A 12,587-nucleotide genomic window follows, 5' to 3' on the forward strand; every position below is an offset into this window, starting at 1 on the left:
CTGGTGATACAACACCAGAAGAAAGGGTGGAACTAACTGTGCTGGAAGTGGGTGGGAGAATGACAGAAAAAAGCTGATAGGTGCTAGCAAAATGTAAATAGAGGAATGGGGGTGTTGTGAAATAACCCAGGTGAAAGCTCATAGGATCTATTATGCAGGGGAGTGGCTTTTTTGCTATAAATGTAGAGGCAGTGGGGGCGGGTGAGAATAGGGGCAGGGAGGGGAGCGAACGGGGCTATTCCAGTTAACAAGGTTTCCTATGGCTTCCTAGAGCTGTAAGGTAAGTAGTTTAGCTCTTAAATACTCCAGTGTAACTCCAGTCCAATTCCAGTTAACAAGATTTCCTAGGGCTTCTTAGAGCTGTAAGGTAAGTAGTTTAGCTCTTAAATACTCCAGTGCAACTCCAGTCCAATTCCGGTTAACAGGATTTCCTAGGGCTTCCTAGAGCTGTAAGGTAAGTAGTTTAGCTCTTAAATATTCCACTGCTTATCACTTAATTTTGCTAGCTATAAATGTGCTAATTTTGATACACTGTTTATTAAATGTCCTATATTTAATAAAATTCTAGGGTTATTTTAATGTTAGGAATACAATAGTTGGAGGGGGCAAGGGTATACTACACTTTATTTAGAGTTAGCCAATTTGTAATGGGGACAAACTTATTGGTGCTTTAGACCCCAGACAGCAGCTTACAACTTAAAATGGTGAACAGAAATAAGTTACCACCTTAGCACTTTGTAGTGGGCTGACTTCAGAGAACTGTATTGAGCAGGGCAGTTTCCTTCTTGGGCAGAGAACACTATTTTGGTAGTTTATTTCAGGGGAGCTACCTGGAAATTAGAATAAAGCAGGTTAATAAAATGTAAAATAAATATGTAGGTTAGAAGCAATACAGCATAATCATGGTAGTGTCAAGTACTATTTAGCAAGCAATTCAGTTGGACTGGAAACCTTCTTACCATCACCAGTTGACAGAATATCATAAGGCAAGGCTATTAACTTGCAGCATCAAGGCTTAAAGCCCAAAATATACATTTGAGAGTTGGCTTAATGGTTAAGGTGTTTACCTCACAGGCACAAAGTGCAGGGTTTGATTTTCATGTTTGGACACTGTCTGGATATTGGCCAGGTATATAGTAGTCTGATTGCGTAGTATGAACCTATGAAACAGTGGCTCCACTATAGTTTTCACTTTGAATTTAATAACTACTTCCACTGTCAGTATTCATTAAACATGTAATAAGCTTAATAAAAGGCAAACGGAAAAGAACATGCAAATAGGTAACCATTCCACTTACTTGAGTGGCAACAAGTGAAGAAAACAAAGTTACATGATGTTATAAATTTAAGGCACTATGTAAACCGAAGTCGTACTGCTCTATACATTAGCCTCCCTTTGACCTTTAATATGATCATTAATAAATTAATTTTGTGTGCATGTTTGTGTGTGTGTGTGTATATATATATATATATATATATATATATATATATATATATATATATATATATGTCCAAAGGGTACAATGGTTGCACAGACAAACCATTCAGTAAATACTGTAAGAAAAACACTGCCAAGATCGGGACACCTTAAACCTCCTGTAATGGAGGCTCAACAAGCAAATTTGGCTGTACTGGCCTTAATGTAACCATGAAGACTTAAAAAATAAAAAAAACAAAGGGCAGGATTTACGAAAGCTTGCACGGAGTGCAAGAAGAGTGTAGGAGCTCACGGAGGCAATATGTCTGCCATGCGATCCAGGTACAGCCAGCAGGGGCATGCATGAGAGCTGCTAAAGCTACTCTTGCACGGACAGCATCATGGTATGCAAATTACCCCATTTGCTGCTGAAAGCTATGCAAATGAGGTAAATTTGCAGTCCAGGAAACCTGTCCATGGAAGATTAGTGTTATATGCAGAAATGTAATCCGTTGGTAATGGAGTACCGTTCTGCAACTAGCTAAACGGAGCTATGACAGCTCCAAATAAAGGATGCATACAGGTGAGGAAGCATGCCAATGGCCAAATATAAGGCCATTGGCATTTATAAATGTTTAAAATTATTAAAATCTAACTTTTGTTTTTCCCCAATCTCCGATGTTTAAGCATATCACAGCACCGCGCAAATGTGTGGCACTTTAAAAAAAAAGAAAATAATTTAAAAATAGCCAAAAATAGCCATTTTCACTAAAAAGCTTATCCTGCCATGCAGGTGAATGGCAGGATGAAGACAACATGGCCAATGACCACTGGTTGCTAAGGGGGGGGGGGGGAGCTCAGTGTGAGAGCTGTAACCATGCATTAGTAGGCAATCCTATGCAAATGAGGATAAGGATAGTGAATCCCAATTTTTCCTAGCATGTTTGCCATGTACCAAGAGTGTAAGTGTAGGAGTAGGTGAGTAGTAGAGTAGAATATAGGTAACATCATGAGGGGGTGTGTCAGAAAGGCTGTAAGCTTTTTGGAGCACAGTGTCTTGTGTTTGCCCTGAGTTGCTCAGGATTGCAAGAGGCGTGTCTACAGTTGTCCTTTTTGAAAACCAGAAACCGAAGGTGCACACAGTGAAAATATCTGAAATTTCTTGCAAACGTGCACACAGCATGTGCGCACGTGTGCGCTCATTTGCGCAGCGCTGCCCCGGGCGGAAACAGAAAGGGAAAAGGAAGGAAAAGAAGTAGTAGGAAGTTAACCAAGGATAACTAGCAGAGCTGCCAGGTGAAATATATCAGAATCAGCCAATTACACAGGCAGCAGACTAGCCCAGCCCAGGACTTTAAACTCTGCAAACAGCATTCTTCCCTGTTTTTTCCCAAGAACTCTGCAACACTGCAGTATACAAAGAGGGAAAGCTTAAAAACTTTAAAGTCAGACAAAATGTTAGGGGATGCTCTTGCTATCATAAACCAACATGTGCAAGTTGCTGAGGGTGGTGATGTTGTGAATGCTGCTGAGCAACCCACAGTGAGGAGACGGAGAAGAGTGTACAGACCCAGGGTAACCTACCAGGGGCTACATGAGCTGGAGATAGTGGAGCGCTATAGGGTGGACAGAGACCTCCTGCAGCAAATTGTTGAGCTGTTCTGGCCACGCCTCACACACAGAACCAACAAGGGGAACCCATCCCAGTGGATACCAAGGTATGTGTTGGCCTAAGAATACTAGCTCTTTTCAACCAAATAGCCATGCATAGCACATACACTGACTCAGTAGGAACCCTGGAAATGACACCTCTCTCTGACTCGCACATACAGTAAAAGGGATGCCTAACTTGACACTACCTGTTTTCAAACATGTATAGGGAGTGTAATATGTGCATCCGACATATGCAGCCCTGCAGCACCACCTGAGGCATGAGTCCCTATTTTAAGCAATATAAAGCACTGCTAAGCAAATTTTACCAGTATTGAGCATATTTAAATACAATTGCGCATAGCTGCATGCCGCGCTAACCAGCGAAACATCGGGCAAAGTTGGGCAATGTTGGGCAAAGTCGAGCAAAGTCAGGTAAACACGCTCACACCTACTTTACTGTTCCTTAACCAGTCAGGTCTGCCCAGCAGGAAAATAAAAAGCAGTGACAGGGCTCGAACTCAGGATACTATGCACTATTGTCACAGTGCTGAAGCACTAAGCAATGACAGCATTTCACTGGCATAGACACAACTTAAGTCACTCACACATACCAGCTGGGGGGGGGGGGGTCACATACCCAACAGTCACAGCCAGCAGGACAATTGTAGACAAACACAAACACAAACAAATGCTGTATCATGCCCTCTGAAGAGGCATATGAGTAACCTCCCCCCAGGCCTATGCAGACAGATAACAGCAAGCCAGGCAGTGTGATGTGGGTTGGGTAGGCTATGAAGTCACAAACTAATATGCATGTAATTGGAAGCTAAGGTCTGTAGTACATTGGTATGCCTCAAGCCAGTACGATAGGCAACAGTACATACTGAAATGGAGTACCTGACATAGCAGTGCAGTCCTAGCAAATGTGTATAAGTGTCAGGTGCACCCCTCATCCTATGTACACCCACAGTAACAATCAGGTGTGCCCCCCCGGGTAGAAATGTACAAATAGTAGCTGTCCCCCCTGTATGTAGAAATGTTGCTAAGTCTATGCAAATTGACTCATGGAAGTCCTGCAGGCACAGAGTGCTTCCTGTCGATGTACAACACAAAGGTGAGCCGTGAAGTAAAAACCAACTTTATTTTTCACACACATATAGTATATATGCCCATAGTGGGCATGCTCACACACTTAAACAAATTTAGACAATTTCAGTCAGCAACATACCGAAAGGTCATACTGGGCATGCTCACACACTTAAACAAATGAAGCAAATGTCAGTCAACAACATACTGAAAGGTCATACTGGGCATGCTCACACACTTAGGCCATGTCTGAGTACAGCAGTGGACCACACATATCTGGCAGTTGCAGTTCTTACTCCAGACACTTGTCATTATTCACCAATCCTGCCTTGCACACACAGTGATATGAAAACAGACCCATATAATATATTGGACCCCTGTCATAATCAAACTATGTACTACAAGTACTTAAGTTGTTCAAAGAAAGTGAAAATCCAAAGAAGATCAGTAAATCTCCGATCAGTATCATCAAGAAACAATGAGCACTCCTAACATTATCCAAGCCATGTTCTGGCAAAAATATTGCCAAGGAGTACATAGAGAACCATGAAGCTTTCTTTTGCTATGTCATAAATATCAATGTAAACTCATATATGTTCTGAGTCAGAGCAAAGTGTAAATGAATACATGTACATGACTGACATTGCCAACATCTTATCAGACAGGGTCATACATATTTACCCCCCTCTCACTGACAAAAGGGCCCATTACCATACCTGGAGATTGTGAAAACCCAGAAATCACATATACAATGGTTAAACAGCTCTATCCAAACCTAAAAACACGGCATCTATGGGATGACATGGTTTCCCTGGCTGTGTCATATGTGAACTCCAAAACAAACAGACCCTGCACCTGAACAGTCTGTTGAGACTCACCCTCTGTACAGGATATGAAACTGTTGAATGGGTTACAGCAACGTTTGGCACACTCCACAAGTATTGGTGCACAACAGACCATGGGAACTATAGTCTTATAAGTCTAATAAGCCTGATCTGCAAGGCCATGGAGTCCATCATTATGGAACTCATAAACAGAGCTATTGGAAGCCTACAAACACTCAACCCTACCCATTTTGGTTTGGTCAGGGGCAGATCATGGTTCCTAAACCTGCTAGATAGTTTTCAAGGCAGTCACCCAGGACATACATCAATGAAATGAGCTCCACACGGCCTACATAGACCTTGAAAAGCCCTTTTCCAACATCCCACACACATGTATCCACAAAATCAACAACCTGTGCATAAACATGTATGTCATCTGATGGATTGCCAACTGGGGCACAGATAGATCCCACAAGGTAAGAACTGTGGTCTCCTGTTCAAGCTGGTAACAACTGCTGTCCCCCATGGCTCAGTCTTGGGACCCCTTCTGTCTGGTGTATACTTTTCAGAAATACAGTCAAACACACGAGGACTATGTTTAGCAAAGTTTGTGGATGACTGCAAAAAGGATGTCATAATCGATGTTTGGGACAACAGAGACATCCTTAAAAAGGGTCTCAGTCTGACAGATGTGGTGTCAAAATGATGGCCTCGAGCTACAGTCATACAAATACCACATAGGTGCCAACACCCTAAATATGGAAGTAATAATAAGGGATCTATGGACACATGTGGATAGTCATCTGTACTTTCAGAAACACATTCACAAAGTGGTTAGTAAATCATGCTATGTGCTCCCACAAATTGCTAAAGTCTTTGCATGTAGGTCAAAGGAGGTTCCCTGTACTCATCAGTCATCAGACCCATCAGAGAGTATCACGACACACTTGCGATGAATCTGACTAGGCACCTTCAGCAGCTGGAAAGACCGATTACTGGCCTCAAACAGTTGCTTCATGCAACAAGACTGAATTTAACTCAATGTCCAATGCAGAACTGATGTACATGCGCTATCTGAAGTAAACCCAAGCTCACTGTTCCACATGCTCTATGGATATCATCATCACAACAATAAATAGAACATGTTGGAGGGATACATTACTAGCTCACAGACGTCCCTTGTTTTGGAACAGGCTCCCAACCTACATTAAGCTGAGTCCCTAATTAACACTCTTCCAGAGGAGCCTTGATGAGTGTATGTGAAATTGAACTGTCACACCATGGATCACTTCATCAGCTCTACTACACAGAGGCCTAGGGAACTAACCCCATGTGTGGTGAAAGCTGCACACTGGCCATACTAATATATGCCTATTACCTACCTATGTACCTATATATATATATGTAGGGGGAACACAGTATAATAAGCCAAAGATGGATGGGCAGAAATGTGTGTAAGAGGGTGACCATGACAGGGAGCCATCCAGGACTGTCCCACCCAGCACACATCCCAATGGCACAAAAGACATGAGGTGCACATCTCACCCACTGTACATAACAGCCACCAGTATCTGTAAGCATTGCAGTGTATGTGGTCCATGTGCCTGCTGTACAACATGACTGTACAATGAAGTACACATCTACTATCTGTAGACATGTACCTATCACATAGGTTCATAGGTATGTAGTAGACTATCTTCATTAAGGCATATATTAGCCTAGGCAAGTTGTGCAGCTTTCACCACCCCATTGGGTAGTCTCCCAAGCCCTAGTTCTAATAGTTAGTACCCTAAGCCCCTTTCCAGTGGGGCTGCTGATGTGATGCCTGGCGTGAATTGTCTGTTTCCCATCCACTCATCAAGGTTCCTATTGAAGAGTGTCAGCGAGGGGCTCTGTCTGATGTACATTGGGACTCTGTTCCACAGTAAGGCAAGTGTCTGGGATGGTACTCTATCCCACCAGCATGTTGTATTCATTTTTGTGATGAGGTTCATATCCATGGAGTGTGTAGTGTGACTCAATTTTGTTATCTGTAGATGGAGCATGTTCAAAAGTTATGTGTTGGACATGGCTTTGTATGTTAGGCAGAGTGTGCCTCTGAGTAGGTGGTACGCAATGGAGAACAGATTTAGTTTTACCAGTTGTGTTGCATAACACAACTGTTTGAGGCCAGCAATCCTCTTGGTGAGGTACCTCTGTGGTCTCTACAGCTGCTGGACATGCTTAGTTGAGTACATCCAAAATGGTGCATTGTACTCAATGATGGGACTGATGACTTAAGAGTAGAGGGCCACCACTACCTCTTTTGATCATGATGCTAACCCTTTGTTGATTAGGTGGGCCACATAGGATTTCCCAATCACTTTGGAAACATGGTTGTCAAAGGAAAGATGACTATCTACTTGTGTCCCCAGATCCCTTATTACCTTGTCAGTTTTAAGGGGTAACACCTATGTGGTAGTTTGTGGGTACTTTGTTTTCACCAAAGGGGATTACTGTGCATTCATCCACATTGAGCTTGAAGCCACGATTCTGACACCACACATCTGTCTCATAGAGTCCCTTCTGGAGAATATTTTTGTCATCCGGGGAATCTATTATGGCAAACACTTTACAGTTCCCAGCAGACTTAGTCAACCACAACCCTCCTGTGTTGGCATGTACTTTTGAGAAGTCTATACCAAACAAGAGGGACCCGAGGACTAAACCCTGGGGGACACCAGTTGTTACCGGTGTAGAGTCTGACATGTAGCCAGCAACTCTTAATTTGTGGGATCTATCTGTGAGCCAGTTTGCAATCCATCTTGTGATGTATGCATTCATGCCCAGGTTGGTGAGTTCATTCTATGATACCTGACTGAGGAATGGTGTCAAAGGCCTTAGCGAGGTATAGGTAGGCTGTGTGGAGCTCATTTCAGTCATCTGTAGCCTTGGTAACTGACTCAAAGAAATCCACCCAGTTCATGAGGCGTGATCTGCATTTGACGAAGCCAAACTGGGTGTGCTCAACTGTGTGAAGGTTCCCAATGTCTTTATTGTTGACTTCCATTATGATTAGCTCCATTGCCTTGCAGATCAGACTCGTCAGTTTCATAGAGCGTGAATGCCAAGGGTCTTTTCTGGCACCACCCCTGTGGAGTGGGAAGAACGTTGCTGTGCAACATTCTATGGGTATGTATCCTGTACAGATCATGTAGAGAGAGGTGTAGGTATCCTTGATGAATATGGATACATCCCCGCCCTATGTGCTATGATCCAGGTTCTGATGCTGGAAGGTATGGAATGAGTAGTATCCTGGTACTGCTGGCGTGCTCTCTGGAGCCTTGAACTAGGTTTCTGTTACTGCACAGATATCAATATTCTCCATACTGAGAAGTGCCTCGAGTGTGTGCATCTGGAGGCTGAGACTTCAGGCAATGAGTAGCATTTAGCTCACTTTGTGGTTATTTGTGTTGGTTATGGGGTTTGGTTTGCCCTGAGGGACCGGTGTTCCACACCTGAAGTCAATGCCTCATTGGTCCGATCTGACCATAAGCTAATTACCCTACATATCCACATTCTGCCCCCACCCCCCCATTAAGGAAACCATGTTTAAAAATATCTCCAAAGACAACTTCATGATTCTTAAGACAGAAGTGGTGAACTTCATGACACCCATGCAGATGGACAATACAGTTACGACTACTGAATCCTACACAATTGCACTTTATAAGCACTTACATGAGTGCATGGATCATGCTATCCCAAACAGAACCAATACACTATCCTCCAAGAAAAGGAAGCCAATCTGGTGGTCCCCTGCCATAAACAAACTGCACAACAGAAGGAAGAAACTGTTGCAAAAGAGGGTAAAACCCATGAGTGGAGGAGCTCCCTGGTCAGCCTCAGTAAGAAGTTGTGATCCCTGATAAAATCCTCCAAAGCTAGTTATGAAAACAAAATCGCCACTGATTCTAAAGACAACCACAAAGCATTCTATAGCTATATCAAAAATCACAATGACAATACTCAGATCTGCTCTAAGTTACAGGACAATGGCAATAAATATACAGACCCAACTGATATTGCCAATATCCTGGCAGATAGGATCAGTGCTAACTTTACCCCCCTCTCACCCATGAAAGAGCCTATCTCTATACCGGAAGAATGCAAAGTTGCTGTCATCACGGCTGCACAGGTAAAAACCACTCTCCAAAGCCAGGAACACAGCATCCATGGGACCAGATAACATCCCAGGCTGCATACTACACGAACTGCAGAACAAACTGGCACCACACCTAAGTACCATGTTCAATCATAGCCTTACCTCAGGCTTTGTGCCTTGAATGGCGCACAGCAACGGTTATACCACTACACAAGGGGGGAGCCACCATGGACCCCGGGAACTAGCGCCCCATTAGCCTGATGAGCCTGGTCTGCAAGGCCATGGAATGTATCATCATGGAACTTATAAACAAAGACATTGGTAATCTCCAAACTCTGGACCACAACCATTTCGGGTTTGTAAAAGGCAGATCATGTCTCCTAAACCTGATAGACTTCTTTGAAGCAGTCACCAAAGCCATAGACAAGGGTAAGGTGGTTCACACAGCCTATCTAGATCTTGCCAAGGATTTTGACACCATCCCCCACTCTGGAATTATAGATAAACTCACTAAATTAGGTATAAATCCCTATGTCACAAGATGGGCTGCCAACTGGCTCACTGACAGAACCCACACTGTGAAAGTAGCAGACTCCAAGTTCGACTTCAGACCAGTGACAAGTGGAGTACCACAGGGTTCAGTCCTGTGTCCTGTCCTGTTTGGTACCTACTTCCCTGAAGTACAGGCTAACACAGAGGGTCTTTGGCTAATGAAGTTTCCAGATGACTGCAAACTAGGAGCCATAATTGAAACTATTAATGATGTGGACATCCTACAAAAGGGCCTCACTGAGACAGATGCCTGGTGTCAAAGCCATGGCCTCAAGCTCAATGCCAAAAAGTGCATTGTCATCCCCTTTGGTAAAAACTCTGTACCCATGAACTACAATATAGGTAGTAGTATACTTAACACTGAAAGTGTGATAAGAGACCTTGGGACACAGGTGGTCAGTAGACTGCCCTTTGATAATCACATCGCCACAGTAGTCAGGAAATCCTTCTATGTGGCACACCTCATCACAAAAGGTTTCTCATGCAGAAAAAAAGAGGTCATTGTTCCCCTCTACTCATCACTCATTAGATCCATTATAGAGTACAACACCCCTTTTGGTATGTACTTCACAAGACATCTACAACAACTGGAAAGCCTGCAGAAATACCTTGCAAAGAGGATTAGCGGCCTCAAATACATGCCTTACACAGACCATCTCAAAACACTCCAGCTTTACTCTGTCGCATATTGCCTACTCAGAGTTGATCTCTGCCTAACATACAAAGCTATGTCAAACACAGAGCTGTTGGACATGCTCCACTTAAATAAATTCCAATCTCTCCGAGCTTTGGCCCCAAAACCCGGACTGAAATACAAAAGGAGGGGGTGAATCCATTTTCATAAAGGATACCCACATCTTAAGGTTAGTGGCACAGTACAGGGCCTCTGAGACCATTCAAGTGCAACTAACAGTGAGCAAAGCTGCTTATCAGATTGTAGCCTGCTACAGATCACCTACCTTTTCTCAGGACCCTCACTCAGCATTTCTGAGAACACTGGAAAATATAAAGGTCCTAACAAACACCATGATATTAGGAGATTTCAACTACCCAAACACTGACTGGGAGAATTACTCAAGTACAAACTCCTTTGCCCAATGCTTCCTAGAGTTTATAAACTCAAATGCCCTGGAACAGCTGGTCTCCACCTCCACTAGAGGTGACAACATACTGGACCTGATCATCACCAACATGGGGGATCAGTGTTCCACACCAGAGGTAAACCCCTCACTGGTAAGATCAGATCATAAAGTAATCACACTGGACATCCACATCCCGACCCCACCCCCAGTCAAGGAAACCACTGTGAAAAGCTTTTCAAAAGCAAACTTCACACTTCTCAAGACCGAAGTGGAAAGTTTCAAAGCCCCCTTGCTACAGGATAATGCTATCCAATCCACAGAATCCTTTACAAGTGCATTATATGAGCATCTACAGGAATGCATGGATCAAGCCATCCCGAATAAAACCAAGACTCACTCCTCCAAAAAAAGGAAACCAGTCTGGTGGTCCTTGGCCATAAATAAGCTATACAACAGAAGGAGGAAACTACTACATGATAGAGCAAAATTCCAAAAAGGAAAGGCATCACTGGTCATTATTAGCAAGAAACGACGATCACTCATAAAATCATCCAAGGCAAGGAATCTAAAGATAACCACAAAGCCTTCTTTAGCTATATCAGACATTTAGGTGGGAACTCTCAGATATGCTTTGAGCTACTGCAAAATGGCAAAAAAAATACACTGAACCAACTGACATTGCCAATATCCTGGCGGACAAGTTTAGTGCAAACTTCACCCCCCACCCCCAAAAGGGCCTGTGTCCATCCCAGAAGAATGCAGAGCCCCAGACATCATGGACATGCAGGTAAAAACAGCCCTCTCCAAAGCTAAGAATACAGCATCAATGAGACCGGATGGTGTCCCAGGCTGCATCTTACACGAGCTCCAAAAGGAACTAAACCCTCACCTAAATTCACTGTTCAGACTCAGCCTTACCACAGGTTATGTACCCAAAGAATGGCATACAGCAACAGTCATCCTGCTCCACAAAGGTGGTGCCACAACAGAACCTGGGAACTATCGCCTTATAAGCCTGACCAGCCTGGTCTGCAAAGCTATGGAGCAAATTATCATGGAACTCATAAACAGGGACATTGGGAACCTCCAGACACTGGACACTACCCAATTCGGCTTTGTTAAAGGCAGATCCTGCCTCCTAAACCTAGTTGACTTCTTTGAAACAGTTACCAAGGCCATAGATGAAAGGAAGGTAGTCCACACAGCCTACCTGGAGCTCACTAAGGCCTTTGACACCATTCCCCACTCTGGCATCATAGACAAGCTTACCAGCTTGAACATTAACCCCTATGTCATGAGATGGGTGGCCAACTGGCTCATGGATAGAGCACACATGGTCAGAGTTGCGGGTGCCATGTCCGACTGTAAACCAGTCACAAGTGGCATCCCACAGGTCTCGGTCCTGGGTCCCCTCCTGTTCAGTATATACTTCTCTGAGGTACAGGCAAGCACGGGAGGACTATGGCTGACCAAGTCTGCAGATGATTGCAAACTGGGGGCCATAAAAAACTCTTCGGCTGACACAGACATCCTCCAGAAGGGTCTTACAGAGACAGATACCTGGTGTCAAAACCATGGCTTCAAGCTGAATGCCACAAAATGCATAGTCATCCCCTTTGGAAAAAACAAAGTGCCCACAAATTACCACATAGGTGGTAATCCACTAGGTATGGAAAATGTAATTAGGGACCTCGGGACCCAGGTAGATAGTAACCTCTCCTTTGATAATCACATTGCCAAAGTGGTTAGATATTCCTTCTATGTAGCCCAGATAATCATGAAAGGGTTCACCTCTAGATCAAGAGAGGCCATTGTGCCCCTCTACTCAT

Source organism: Protopterus annectens, chromosome 1.part1 (assembly GCF_019279795.1).
Source record: "Protopterus annectens isolate FY-2018-M chromosome 1.part1, PAN1.0, whole genome shotgun sequence".
Taxonomy (NCBI): Eukaryota; Metazoa; Chordata; order Ceratodontiformes; family Protopteridae; genus Protopterus; species Protopterus annectens.